This window comes from Propithecus coquereli, unplaced genomic scaffold, assembly GCF_000956105.1.
Source record: "Propithecus coquereli isolate 6110/MARCELLA unplaced genomic scaffold, Pcoq_1.0 Scaffold94, whole genome shotgun sequence".
In the NCBI taxonomy this organism is placed as follows: Eukaryota; Metazoa; Chordata; class Mammalia; order Primates; family Indriidae; genus Propithecus; species Propithecus coquereli.
In genome coordinates, this window is record NW_012155729.1 from 503,814 (window position 1) to 519,075 (window position 15,262).

General features: G+C 49.1%; 1 protein-coding gene across 2 annotated transcripts in view; it reads right to left on the reverse strand.

Moving 5' to 3' along the window:
- Window positions 1-14,267, reverse strand: part of LARP4B (La ribonucleoprotein domain family, member 4B) — a 75,478-nt gene extending 61,211 nt beyond the window's left edge. For both annotated transcript variants that reach the window (XM_012664944.1, XM_012664945.1), the window contains exon 1: window positions 14,200-14,267. The gene's annotated coding sequence lies outside the window, so the exon portion shown is untranslated. The remainder of the gene's footprint in view (window positions 1-14,199) is intronic.
- Window positions 14,268-15,262: the final 995 nt, after the last annotated feature.

Consider the following 15,262-nt stretch of genomic DNA (forward strand, 5'->3'; position numbering starts at 1 on the left):
CCTTCCTTTCTTGAATTCAATATTCTTAATAGAAATGTATTTCTTAGCACTTCAGTGAAAGAAAGGGAAATAGCCCCTAACATTGTAATCCTATGTAACTCTTGAAAATCACACAAGTCAAGAGGCTTCTAAACATAGCACAGACGTGAGACAACTTACAGAGACTTCATGAAAAAGAATGAGGTCTTTTCTCAGTAGTTTATGCACCAAGGTGTGGAGAGAAGCGAGCTGTTGCTGGGATCACTGGCCCTACCTACAGCCCCTGCACCTGTCTGGGCCCCGCCCACTCTACCTGCTCAACTGCCCTTTCCTGGTTATCTTCAAGCCTCCCTGCTGGTCCCTCGCATGTCGCCCAGGCCTGCGCTGTCTGGGCAGACAGACGGGTGGGGTGGGGTGCACGGCTGAAAGGAGCTCAGGAGGCGGCTCTGGAAGGGCCCCTTCCCCGAGGCCCCGTCCCCTCTTCACTCTCCTGCCTCCTCACCCACTTTCTCTCGCACCCAGGACGCCTCTCCTCCCACCAAGGGCGGTGGAAGCTCCCGGCCCTGTACACTTGGAGCGAACGTGAAAAACAGGCAGTTATAAAAACTGATACACAAATGTTCAGCCATTTTAACTTATACACCTTCCTTCGCTTGGGCCCTTTCTTAGACGCAATTAGACATTGTTACGTTTCTCACGAAAACCACATCCACAATGCATCACCTAAGATTTACACTTTGTTTCTTTAAAGTGCAACCGAGAGATCTAAAAAATACTCTCAATGGCACAATGCTTCCAGAACGACTGTTCTCCAGTTTTTATCTGTCATATCCATACATATAATTCAATAACAGTTTCTCAGTGACTGTTTCTGAGACACTCCAAAGTTTTCAAACGAGTAACTGTTTTTGCAATATTTTTACCAGTTTACATCAGTGAAGTCACGTAACTGCACTAGTGAGAGTGGCGGATGTCAACGAGTTTGGGAGTGAGCTGACCTGGCTTTGGGAAGCACACAGCTCCACTGGTGGGAATCGCGGCGCAGCCACGGGTACTCACGGACCCACGGGACAGGGTTGAGTCCGGTGACCGGGTCCTGGGCCCACGTGAAGGAGTGTCTACCTCTGTGCCTCCTGCAGGTAGACTCTTGTGCTCCCAGCTGTTCACAGCTGCAGTTCACAACCATATGCCGAATTCAGTGCACAACTACCTAAGGACATACCCAGGAACACCACGGACTCCTCAAAATCAACTGCTTGGGGAAAAAAAAAAAAAAAAAAAAAGGCCATTCCCAGCGCCCATTCTCATTTAAAACAAGTAAGTAAGATCTGATAACTAATCCCTGCTATCTCAAGGGAAGACACATCTCCTCAGGTGTCCAAGCAAACCTGCAAACACATTTTTAACCTCTTCTCAAGTAAGTGTCTATCTCCCCGTTCCTACCTTTGTGAAACTGTTGAGAAAACCACCCTCCCTGACCTGAATCACCACCCCAACTTAACACATTGACTGCCACACTAGAAAAACATTTTTTGCTTGAGTCCACAGTGTTTTATTACAGAAACAGAATAAAAACTTTGAAAACAAAATGATCCTTTCTAATTTAATGAAAAATTTGTTACTTTTTTAGGGTTTTCTGTACGTGACTTATATGCAACTTGAAAAATAGTTCTCTCAGCTCCCAAGGTGAAGAGATGTGAGGTACATATGCTTCACGAGGCCCGGGGCTCAAAACGAGCATGAGTTAAATACAACTCACAGGGCAGTTATGTGTTAAAGGGTCTCCCCTCTTCGGGTCATTTCAGATTGGCCTCCCTGAGGCCTGACACTCACCTCATCTCCAGCTGAAGTCCTGCACCCCGAGACAGTGAAACACAGCCACTGGAATGCCCCCGCCCTCCCCACAGTTGGGCTGTTTATTCCGCGTGCTCCTGCAAAGCCTGACCCAGGAACACACACAGCCATCTCTCCACAGGATGTCTCAGCACCAGCATGGGAGGGGGCGACAGGACGATGCCCACCCCATTCACCACTGCACTTCTAATACAGCACCTGATAAAGCAGAATCTCAGTAACACGTTTTTAATAATTTCTTCTTTTGTGGCAACAAACGTGGGAAGAATTTCCTAGCATTTAAAATATAAAGCACAGAAAATGAGATGGTTCCAAGTAAAACTGTCTGTTGCTGCATATTCCAAATGATATGTTAACATGGGAAAAGGCAATAATTTACAGGTGAGGGTAAAATTACTTCGAGTTAATTCTTCTTTTTCTTTTTTTTTTTGAGACAGGGCCTCACAACTGTTGCTGGAATGCAGTGGCTCACTGCAGCCTCAAATGATCCTCCTGCATCAGCCTCCTGAGTAGCTGGGACTACAGGTTCATTCCACCATGCCCAACTAATTTTTTTTTTTTTTTAAATGGGGTCTCACTATGTTGCCCACGCAGGTCTTGAATTCCTGGCCTGAAGCCATCCTCCCACCTCAGCCTCCAAAACTGCTGGGATTACAGGTGTGAGACACCGTGCCTGACCTATGTTGTTTTTTATATTCTCTAGATTTTCAGTATGTATATGTTTACGTGCAACTGGCATCTAAACATACAAAAGAGGTAAATACAAAGTGACACTGACATCTAAAAATTTAATTTAATTATCAAAACAACAACAAATCACTGAAGAAGTTCCTAAGTGGCAAAAACACACTAAAACAATTATTTGTATAGGGCACGTGATACTGTGGAATATATATTTGGTCTTCCATTTCCTGGCAAACAACTCCTAAAATCCTTGGAATCTCCAAAGTAAGGAGTCTTTTGTATGCTCCTGACTGACTAGTGGCCGGCAGCCCCTGGGCCCTCTGGGTCACTGGCTCTGGGTTCCCAGAAAGACCAAAGCAGGATTCTAGGACTGGGACTGTCAGCCCCGCCCTGCGACCGTCAGGGGCAGGGAGCGGACGGCCAGTGATTGACCACCACGCCTGCCCAGGTGGAGACGTGATGATGGCGGCTTCCAGGGAGCTGATCTCGAGCTGGCTCCTAGAGGGTGGCGCACCTGGGGAAGGCGTGGAAACTGCGCCCTTTCCCAAACCTCGCACTCTGCATCCACTCATATGTGTCCTTTGTGGCATCCTTTATGATAAACTGGTAAATGTACTGTTTCCCTTACCTCTGTGAGCCATTCTAGCAAATTAACTGAACCCAAGGAGGGAGTCGTGGGCCTCGGCTGGTCAGAGCACAGACAAAACCACCTGGGGCTCGAGACTGGCGTGGGACGGGGAGGTCTTGTGGGACTGAGCCCTCCCCTGTGGGTGACGCCATGTCCAGGTACACAGTGTGGGGACTGGCTGGAGGACATCTGGCTGGTGTCTGCTGCAGGCCTGCCTGGCTGCTGTGGGGAGAAATCCCCACGTGCTGCTTGGTGACCAGAGGCGACAGAAGTCTTCTGTGGTGACTGCTGTGGGGTGAGAGCTGAGGAAAAGCAGTCTGTTCTCTCTTCAGAGGGGAAGGGGCTAAAAAATCCTTTTGAAAATCTGCTGAAAGCCATGGATCCTTTCACAGGAAAAAGAGACACACACTAACAATTTCAAATATAAACTGGAAGTTCAAGGACTCCTCCAAAGTCCATCCGGAATAACAGGTTGACAGTCGGAGCACAGGACAGCCTGGCCCCCCCACCCCACCCCCCGCCAGATGGTGCCACCATGCACAGCCACCTCACCCGTCCCCTTCTCCTCATGGTGTCGTGAGTACTTTTAGGCCACCCTGAGCAGACAGCACCTGCTTAAACTTTTGTGCCTGTTCCCAGAGAGCCAAGGCCCGACCTTCCTGGGGAAGCTACGAAATACCAAACTGCTCAGAAAGTCACAGTCACCCATGCCAAGCACACATCAAGCCACTGTCTTCAAACACCAGGCATGACAATCGCAGACATTTTCAGGTTTTCCAAGATCACAGGGCAAACTGTTTAAGACGTAATGAACAGCCCCTAACGTAGCAACCGACAAAAGTAGTACTACTTTTAAAAAAGGAATTTAAGTTCCAAGATTATGAACTCAAACACACATCTTTCTTTGGTTTAATATTCCAAAGGATATGGACCCAAGACACACTAGTACTCCTTCTGTTTTGTAAATATGCCAGATTACAACTCAAGGGCCAGTAAGGTTATATGCCCATTTCAACGGACAACGTGCTAACAGCACAATAAAAGCTTCGCGCAAACTATCGGAATCAGAATCAGCCATTTAAAATTCCAATCAGCTCCAGTAATTCCGAAATACCATTCAGCAAGGTAGATGAATTTGTCTCAATTCTGTGGAGTAGGCTATCCGACTTCAGCCACAACCACTATAAAAAGTACCATTAAAACTTTCTGGTTAGAGTCTGCATTTCTGATGCTCACCTACGACATGTGGCTGAAGCCCCCAAATATACCGTCTTCTGGATCCAAGGTCCTGCACGGATACTGGCCCTTTGTAAGAGTTAGGTATTATCTGCAATGCGCTTGGAAACAAGAAGTTGGAAAGACCCCATTTTCTCTTCTTCCTGTGTTGCATGATATAAGGCAAACTGTCTCCAGGCCTCAGTTTCCCAAACAGTAAAACAGGTATTCTGAAAAATAAATGGGGTGGGGGGGAAGCAAGGGCTTCGAGTCCTCTGAATTATAAGCCAAACACACTATTCAGGTTGGGCGCTGTTGCACTTTGCATTCATTTCTCACAGGTTCTAAGAAAGCTGGGTGCTGGTAAAACCTTAGATCCTGACATGCACAGCAGGTGCCTGAGGACAGTGAGCCAAAGGCCAGGACAGCTCCCGCAAGTCACGTCCTCCGTAGCGTGAGCTCCTCTTCGCAAAAAGGTGATGGGTATGAACACAGGTACTGATGCTGGACCTCTGTGCTAACAGTGTGTACGTTAAAACGAGCAGCTGTCTGAATGCTTCAGGAAGAAAACCATTTAATTCACATAAATTTTTCAAAGATGAACTGTAAGCTGCAGTCTATCTGATACAAACTGCAGGGTGTTAACCAGAACACCTACTAGCACCTCCCTATCTGAATTATGGTTGATGGATTATCTAAGATGACAAAACCCTTAATTTTCCTGAATAAATACACTTTGATCATTCAAAAAGTGCAGCCTAATAGCTGCTTTAAAAATCTTCTTTAAGGCCGGCTGCAGTGGCTCACACCTGTAATCCCAGCTCCTTGGGAGGCCAAGGCAGGAAGATCATTTTAGCCCAGGAGTTCAAGACCAGCCTGGGCAATACAGCAAGACCTCGTCTCTACAAAAAATTAAAAAATTAGCCGGGCGTGGTGGCTCATGCCTGTAGTCCCAGCTACTCGGAGGCTGGGACAGGAGGATCACTTGAGCCCTTGAGTTTGAGGCTGCAGTGAGCTATGATCTCACCACTGCACTCCAGCCCAGGTGACAGGGCGAGACCCTACCTTAAAAAAATAAATTAGGCCGGGCGCAGGCTCACGCCTGTAATCCTAGCACTCTGGGAGGCTGAGGCGGGTGGATCGCTCAAGGTCAAGAGTTCGAGACCAGCCTGAGCAAGAGCGAGACCCCGTCTCTACCAAAAAATAGAAAGAAATGATCTGGACAACTAAAAATACATATACATAGAAAAAAATTAGCCGGGCATGGTGGCGCATGCCTGCAGTCCCAGCTACTCGGGAGGCTGAGGCAGAAGGACTGCTTGAGCTCAGGAGTTTGAGGTTGCTGTGAGCTAGGCTGACGCCACGGCACTCACTCTAGCCAGGGCAACAAAGCGAGACTCTGTCTCAAAAAAAAAAAAAAATTAAAATCTACTTAAAAAAATTTTAATAATGCTTAAAATTCTATACCACACATACAGTTAATGCTTTCAACAACTCCAAGGTTACTGTGAAGTCCCACTGCGGAGGGTGTGCCTTGTAGGAGTCCCGAGTGAGCTCTGCCGTTACAGCACGGTGGGACACGGGCTTGCGGGAGACCCGCCACAGCCTCAGCCCTGCCTCCACCAGCAGGCACAGCTCTCAGCAGTTTCCCCTCTTGAGGCTTCAGTTTCTGAGTCGCTAGAGCTCAAAAATCCCGAAACTGCAACTGCAATATTATCCTGTTCCCTGGCAATTATTTTCAGACACTAGTTATCCAATCTCAGTTGACAAAATAACATAAAGCTGATTAAATGTTATATTCATCATTATTATTATTAAACATGTGGTAAATACACTCGCTACAGTGAGCTTGCCCAACCACACCCCCAACACCAAACTGTAAACTGGAAGTTAATGGTCCAGCATGTATTTGCCCCGCTCTTGTAATTCTGTGGTGACGCAATTTGTGGCCACATAATGACTTCGGGAAAATATCTGATCTGTATTTTTTTATCTTGTGAAGCATCCTCAAGTGATTTCATGAAAACCTATACTCAATAATAGGTTAAAAACCGCCACTGTGACAATCAAGCGCACTTCGCTACTCTGCACTCGTAAGAAGCAGCATGCCAAGAGTCTCCGTGGCCTCGACCGAAGACACTAAACCTGCAGTCACCTGGGTCCCAAGGCACTCGGCAGGAAAAGCTCACTCACTGGAACCTCACCAGGTCACAGAGCCTTTTCAACACTCAGCACCCGAACGCTTCTGCAGTTTTACTGGGCGATGCTGTGCTACTTCCAGCCCCTTCACCCTTAGGCTTGTTTCACTGTCCTGCACTGAGCCCTAAAGGACAATGCTTTCAGCAGAGTAGAGGAAATTCATCAATGGAAACGAGCAAATGGGAAGAGCCGTGCAAACTCAAGGACGCGTGCACACACAGCAACCACCGGTGACGGGGCTCCACGCCTCTCCTCCCTGGCCCTCGCTGACGTGTGAGGGGCAGACATTGCCGATTCACCAGCTGCTCATTTGCACAATCACTTGTGCACCCAGCGACCTGCTGAAGGGCCACCCGGACCAGCACCCAAGCCTGGGGACGAGTTTTACTGGAGGCACAGAAGTTAATCACAGAGGAGTTTCACACCAAGCTACCGCAACAGCAGTGCTCAAGAAACACTGACGACCACCAGTGTAACCATCAGCTGTTTCAACGTCTTTACCTCCTAAAAATACAAGAGAAGACACTTTGACTCTCCGGAATGCCTGGATTTTTAAAGGTAACTGTCCACAGGGACTTCGAGTCTGCTTCTAGAGGTTACTGGTCACGAAGTCGGGCCGAGCGGTTAAGGTGATGCGCTGGAGATCTACCAGGGCTTCCCCGCACAGGTCTGAATCCTGCCCACTGTGGTGTCTTCTCCTTTGGAAAGGTGAGCTACTGACACCTTACCAGACTGGGCAGCTGGTACTGCCTCTCAGGAAGAAGCACGATTGTTCCCCAACCTAACTAAACTTCCCCTCTGTATGGACCCAGTAGAAAAAAACTCGGCATGCTTCCTAAAGGGTACAGGTGTTCTCTGACTACAGGTGAGTACGGGTGAGCTACGCACCGAAGCATCACCGGACTAGACACCGTTTGCGTGGAGAGACACAGACACGCACAGTTTTCATTTGGACAGGTAAGGCAAAAACGACACAGGTGATAAAATCTCAACAATGAAATACAAAGGTAAAATGTAATCAACAGAGAAAGAAAAATAATGTTCAGAAAAGTATGAAGTCTTTAAAGAACTTGGCAGTCTCTAAAAAGAGAATGTTTAACATGCTCACAAAGAGATAATCGCTGATGTAACTTTAAGTCTGTATCGAACTGGTCACTAGGTTTTTATTACTGTGTTTCGAGCACTGACAATAAAAACAAAGCTTTCTGAAATGTGAAAACAAAATGTTCCCATTTTTCAGAGACGTTCCTAAAAAAGGAATCTGTTAATTAGTTTGAAATTATCTGAAAAAAACAAATATACTCTAAACAACTGACAAATGCTAGCGGATTTAAGGCATACTTTTAAAACTATTTTTGAAGCATTTTCCACGTACGTGATTATGTGTGATACAAATTAAAGGTGTTCTGACAAGCGAGTCTTCATGCAGACTGGGCTTGGCCTTTTGGACTGTGATGGAGAGTGGGACACAAGGCAGAGGTTCCCCACCTTGGCGCTCACTCCTGCCCCTCCAGCATCCCTCCCTAACAGCAGGAAGACCACTTAGAAAGACACTTCTGATACCATAAAACCCTCGACTGCTTCCTGTTGTTCTTAGGGTAAAGAGCACAGTTCTCAACCCACGTGGGGACCTCCCAGGCCCTGGGAGATAAGCCCCCACCTCCTCCCTGCCAGCTCCCCTCTCCCAGCCTCTGCACACTGGCTTCTCCAGGGCGCCACACAGCACAGATCGTGCTCTCTGGTGAGAAGGCTGCTCTCTCGCCATGCCCAGTCCCCAAGCTCACCCACCACTCAGGGAGGCCTCCCTGACCCTCTAGGTCTACGTCTGTGACCAGTCCCAGGACACCGTACTTCCCTAGTTGAGCATGTGATTGTCTGCCTTCCCGACGTGCAGCAAGCTCCAAAAAGAGGACAGTTTATCCCTTTTGCTCACCATGACAACCGAGGGATTTACACATCAATTATGCAGTGCATGCTATGTGCCAGGTATTGTTCTAAGGTCTGGATTCATATCAAGGACCAAAACAGACAAAATCCTCAACCTCATGGAGCTTACTTACACCGAAGTGCGAGAAGATGGACCACATGTAAGTAAGCCATGTGGCATGTTACGATGCCGTAAGTACCATGAAGACAAACACAGGGCAGGGAGATAAGGAGAGCCCAGGGCAGGCTGTGCCACAACAGATGTGACCATTGTAACAGAAGCAGCATGGACCCAGGAGCCACCAGCATCCAAATGCCAGCCTGCAGAGCTCTCAACAGAACAGCGCACTTCCCTAGTTCCTCCACGACAAAAAGTTCTGGGGTCTTCCCTCTGGATCGCTGGTGTCTGAGTGGTGAGGAACACCTGCCACAGGAAAGAAAAGACTCTTCTCTCCCCACTCAAGGGCCCCCCTTCACAGCAGGCCCTGTAGCAATGATTCACGGGAAATAAAAAATGGAAAACCCACTAAAGTTTAAAAAATACATTTTAATATTATAATTGCTTTGATTCTGGTTAATATGAATTGTTTTAATTTTAAAGCAAAATAAAGGCAAGACATTTTTATGGCTATCAAAAAGGGAGACATTTTAAAGACTGAGAAACAGCATGATAAAGGTCACACAGGTACATGACTCCACCTACACGTTGTGCACTGCAAGTAGCTGTAAAACGTCAGTTAAAATTTAGTAAATACATTTACGACTTTTACGCATTATGAGAAACTTTCTAACATATCCTATTCAAACGAAGATCTTCCTATTTGTTTACAGAAACATGCAAATATACGATCAGCAAATAATTTCTCCAAAACTGAAGTGGAAGATATCGTCAGGCACACTTTTACCCCTTAACTTGAACTAACTGTACTAAACAGCTACAGCTTACCAGGCCCCCACCTCATAGAGCTTACACTGAAGCAGGGCAAAGAGGTCACAAGCATACAAAAGGATCTCACCCTCAAGGAGCTTGCATTAATTAACTGCATGCTAAATAACACACAGGTACACTTAGGGTGCTAAGGAAACGAAGACTCACTGAGCACAGCCTCAGAAATTATGGCAATGAATCCCGAAGGACTCCTAAAAAACCTTTCTAAGGATGGGTTAAGGCCGGGCGTGGTGGCTCACGCCTGTAATCCTAGCACTCTGGGAGGCTGAGGTGGGGGGATCACTCGAGCTCAGGAGTTCAAGACCAGCCTGACCAAAAGTGACACCCCGTCGCTACTAAAAATAGAAAGAAATTAATCGGACAACTAAAAATATATAGAAAAAATTAGCCGGGCATGGTGGCACATGCCTGTAGTCCCAGCTACTCGGGAGGCTGAGGCAGGAGGATCGCTTGAGCCCAGGAGTTTGAGGTTGCTGTGAGCTAGGATGACGCCACGGCACTCTAGCCTGGGCAACACAATGAGACTTTGTCTCAAAAAAAAAAAAAAAAAAAAAGGATGGGTTAAGGAGCAAAGTAAAAATGTATCAGTTTTAAAATGTTTAAAAAGGAGGGGGACATTCAATTTCGGAAACTACCAAGAGCAACAGCTACTGCATTTGCAACACAGTGTTCTGAGGGGAGGGGGAGAGGGAAGAGGTGGCCCGGCCGGGAAGGTGGGGCAGGGACGGAAAGAAGGAGCAGAGGTGGCACCGTCAGTCACACAGGGCAAGGCAGACTGTGCTCGGGAGCCGGGCCAGTCCTGGTGAGCTTCTTAGGGCCAAGCAACCTCTGACTACGGCGTGCCTAAAATGATTCGTGTACATAAAAGAGTATTTTATTTTTCTCAGGCAAATTTATGCACATCAGACTTAATAAAGAATATTTTCAGCAAAGACTCAATTTCATCTCAATGTTATCAAACGCCCCCTAAACATTAAGTAGCACGCTTTCGAACTCGTGTTAATGTGAAACACTTTCAGTATTACGAGGCAGTCTGCGGCCAGCCCCCAACAGGGCAGCTGGGCTGATGGGAAACAAGACTATGAAAGAAGACGCAAAATCAGGAACCTCACTCAACTGCAAATCCTTCGTGACTGAAACAGGAGCCATGACAGCTTCAGCAGACAAATGGTGAAGACACAGAGTTTATCAGGGCACAAAGGGACCAGGGGTGGGGGCGGGGAGGAAGCAAAGGGGAGGAAACACAGCTGAGTTAGTAATTTTCCCTGCTCCTAAGGAAGACATTCACTCACAGGAAAAATTAAGCATTAGAACAGTAGGGGAAAAAATTTCCAAGCTGGAATTTATCTTCATTCTTTTAATACGAGAACCTAATGGCTTTTCACCTTATAATTCGATGTTCTAATAAAGAAATTCACTTTCTAATCAAGAAAACCCCAGCTCCAAAGGCATCAACAAGCCTAACAGGAGCAAAAAGTCTAAACGGAACTGAAGTAACCTCAGGTCTGGTAAGTTTAACCCCCTCAGGGATCGTGCCTCCTACACTGTGCACCCTAACATTACCCCTTACAGAAAAAGGAGACCTCTGCACATCAATGAAGGTCTACAAAAGACCACCAGCAAGCGGAACCCTGCGGGAGCATCTAACAGGCCTTTTCCATGAACATAACTTCAGTGTGCATGTCTTCTTCTTTCCATTAGAAAAAGGCTGCTTGGATGATTTTATAGAAGAAATTACAAGAATATACTGAGATTTTCTTGCATTTATCAATCTGAAAAGAATGTCCTTAAATCTGGGAGATATCTGTGAGAGTACAGCGCACGTTATAAAAGCATATTTAAAACTTGTGCCTTTAACACTGGGATAAGAACGGAATTTAAAGTATACTAACATCAGCTTTTTACAACCTTGAAAGACCATAACAAAGACAATATGTTACTAATATTGGAAGACCCAGATTATAATCCTAATTATCACTATTTTGATGGAAAGTATGAATTCTAGCATGACACCGAAACAACAGTGAAAGGAGTCTGTCAGCCACTTCTTGGTTGGTAGCATCTACCACAAGTCTATCACTGCAAAAACTTGTCAATATTATTGCAGATCTATACAGAGTAGTTGCAGCTACTTGAAGGCATTGTTTATTGTAATTACTTTAACATTAACAACTTGATGTCCCAACTTGCAGGTACGTATTTTAGAATTGTTTTAAGATATGTGAAGACTGCTTCATAACAACAGTGACTAAGGCCAGGCGCGGTAGCTCACGCCTGTAATCTTAGCACTCTGGGAGGCTGAGGTGGGAGGATCGCTTGAGCTCAGGAGTTCGAGACCAGCCTGAGCAAGAGCGAGATCCCGTCTCTACTATAAATAGTAAGAAATTAGCCAAACAACTAAAAATAGAAAAAATCAGCCGGGCACGGTGGCACGTGCCTGTAGTACCACCTACTCAGGAGGCTGAGGCAGGAGGATCGCTTGAGCCCAGGAGTTGGAGGTTGCTGTGAGCTAGGCTGACGCCACGGCACTCTTGCCCGGGTGACGGAGTGAGACTCTTGTCTCCAAAAAGAAAAAAAAAAAAATTGTGGACAAATGAGGTGGCTCATGCCTATACTCCTAGCACTCTGGGAGGCTAAGGTGGGAGGATCACTTGAGGTCAGGAGTTTGAGACCAGCCTGAGCAAGAGGGAGACCCCACTTCTAACAACAGAAAAAATTAGCTGTGCATGGTGGTTCACGCCTATAGTCCCAGCTACTTGCGAGGCTGATGCAGGAGGATCACTTGAGCCCAGGAGTTTGAGGTTTCTGTGAACTAGGGTGACGCCAAGGCACTCCAGACCAGGCAACAATAAATAATAAAAGTATAATAGAAAAAAATAAAAACAGAAATTCAATAATAATAAAAATAGTAAAAACAGCCAACATCTTCATGTTTGTGTTACAACAGTCCTATGAGTCTGGTATTATCATCGTACCCTGTTTACAGATGAGAAAATGCAAGCACCAACAGGGTAATTTCTAATGAATAAGAAGCCATGCAATTCTTTCATATATCATAAGTCAACTCGACTCACATTAACTTTTCAAAATACGAGATAAAATTTATTTCTAACCAATGCAAGTTTCAAAGGGAAGTATGCAAATTAAATTTATGGTTAAATAATAAACTTGTTAATCATATGCCTTTCAGAAAAGAATTTCACTCTAGCATCTCAAGCAAAGCTCAGTTAAGCTACTTCTTATATAGTTTGATTGCAAAACTGCCTTTTGGCATATTAAATACAGAAAAAAACTGAAGAGCCACAACCATTTCCACTTCTGTGAATTACCCTGACTGTAAATTAGGGGGAGCCAGGCAGGTCGGGGAAGAATGGAAATTGCACATTTCGGTACTACGTGACCACCAAAGAAAAAGTGAACATCACTCTTCTCACCCCTGTGGTCTTTTACAAACTACAAGTTAGCACCTATTTCGAGTGCCCTTTAAATATTCAACTCGACTGGAAATAAAACAGCAGCTAAATATCCCAAGAGAAACCACTTTTAAAAGGGAAAATAACCTGTACATTTACCTACAATGTCCACCTTCAAGTTGCTATTTCCTCTCCCAAAAATCCTCAAACTTAATACTGAACAAACTAACTCCACTGCAGTCAAGGAAAACCCCTCTTATTTTTTCATTATGTGCAGTTACCGCACAGCCAGTGAAAGGGTCTCAAAGGAAAGTCAGATAAGAGGTAATTTTCTGCAGATGATTTTCTCAAGTTTCATCTCAGCCAAATTCTAAGACCGTTTTATACAAAAGTGAAAGGAAAAGCAACATTACATTAACGAAAAGTTGCACTGCACAATGACCCCGAAGTCTGAGGAACTTCTAAATTAACGCGCTTGCACACCGCTGAGAAGCAGGTGTAAGCTTCCTCAGCTGCTCCCTGCAGACCGTGTATCCCAATATCAAGACGAACACGGGCAATCTTCACATTTGACTTTTTTTTTTAACTCCTTCAGAATCTGCTTCCACTCAAGTCTATCAAGAAAAAAACAGGAGCATTCCAACCACACACGGAGCAACAGGATCCCAACTTCCTGGTTTGAAAGGAATGCGATGCCCTGATGACCCATTCCTCCCCGGCAGCACCGCGGCCGCCCGAACCCGGCTCCGGCGGGACCGAGGGGCGAGGGGGCGAGGCCCGGCGCCGCAGTGCGGGTCCCAGCGCTGGTCCGGCCTGGAGCCGCCCGCGGCCTGCGACCCCGGCCCCGCCCAGGCCCTGCCCGACCCCGGGCCGCCGCGGTCCACCGCGACTCTGGCCCCGACCGTGCTTCCGGGGCCCGGTCCTTCCCCGCCCCGGCCCTGCCAATCCAGCCCGACCCTGACCCCAGCCCTGGCCCTGCCCGGGTCCTCCCCAGCCCGGCCCTCCTCGGCCTCCCCAGGCCTCAGCTTCCATCCTCCCGGGCCCAGCCCCGAGCTCCTCCCGGACCCCAGCCCCGACCTCCATCCTCCCGGACCCCAGCCCCGTCCTCCGGGTCCTCCCCAGCTCCGTGGCCCCCCGTCAGCCTCGGTCCTCCCGGCCCCGGCCTCCTGGTCTTCCCCGCTCCCCCTCCATCCTCCTAGGCCCCAGCCTCGGCCTGGTCCTCCCGGTCCGCCCCGGCCCGGCCCTGCCCCGTCGCGTCCCTCCGGGAAGATGGCGGCCCGTGACAGGCGGGCGCGGGTCCGAGCCGGCCGGGAGGGGAGCCGCCCGCCGGTGGCCGAGGGGGGCCCGCTCACCTGTCAGCGCCGCCCGCCCCGCCCGACCGGCCGCCCGCGGGCTCCTCGCCGCAGCCCCGGTGCCCGGCGGCCGCGCCACACGCGGGGACGGCCGAGGAGGGAGACGGCAGGAAGAGGCGGCGCGGCCGGGCCGGGCCGGTGCAGGAGAGAAGGGCGGGCGCGGCTGGCAGCGGCGGCGGCGGCTTCTTCCCCTTTCGGGCCCGAAAATGTCTCAAGCTCGGGACTCCGGATCCCCAACGCTCCTTCCCGTTCGCATGAGAACACACAGCTCCCACTTCCGGGGATCTGCGGAAGTCCCGCCCCCGCGCGTCCCCGCGCCCTGCCCTCTCGCACTCACCCGCCGGGCCTGCGGACTGGCACTCGCCGCCGGGGAGAGCCCCACGTCATGGTGGCGCCGCGCCCCGATTGGACGCCCGCGGCGCCCGGCCCGCCCTTCGCCTCCCGGCCTCTGCGAGCGCGCACCCGTCTCGCGGCGCCTGTGATTGGCGCGGGCGCGCACGTCGCACACCCCGCCCCGTCCCGCCCCGCGCACGCCGCGCCCCGTCACGTCACTCGCCCCGCCCCCCTCCGCCGAATGGGGCGCCACCATAGCCCTTGAGGTGCGAACCTGTCAGGCCCTGGCTCCGGGGGTCCACACCCCGGCCTCCCGCCGCTACGTGCGCCCACAGATGGCGCGGGTCCCGCGACCGAGACCCTCACCCGGGAGGGACGGCGACTCCTATCCCCTTCCCCCCGGGAGGGACGGCGACCCCATCCCCTCCCCCCGACCTCCCCTGCAGCCCCCGGGCCGCTGGGTCTGAAGGGCCCCGGCGGGGTTGGGGGGCCCGGGCAGGGGTCCCCTGGGTCTGAGGCGGTCGCCCGGGAACGAGTGAGATGTGGAGACTCCCGGGCCGGAGTTGCAAGTATCTTCCAACGCGAGTAGTTTCCCTGCCCCTGATCAATTTTCTGGGAAACGACACAAAGAAAGAACAAAAGTCAAGTTTGTGACATTTCCTGTAGGCTTGTTGCCTGCTTCCCGTCCTACTCCGATTACACGCGTACGAATTGTTCCAGAGTTAGGGTT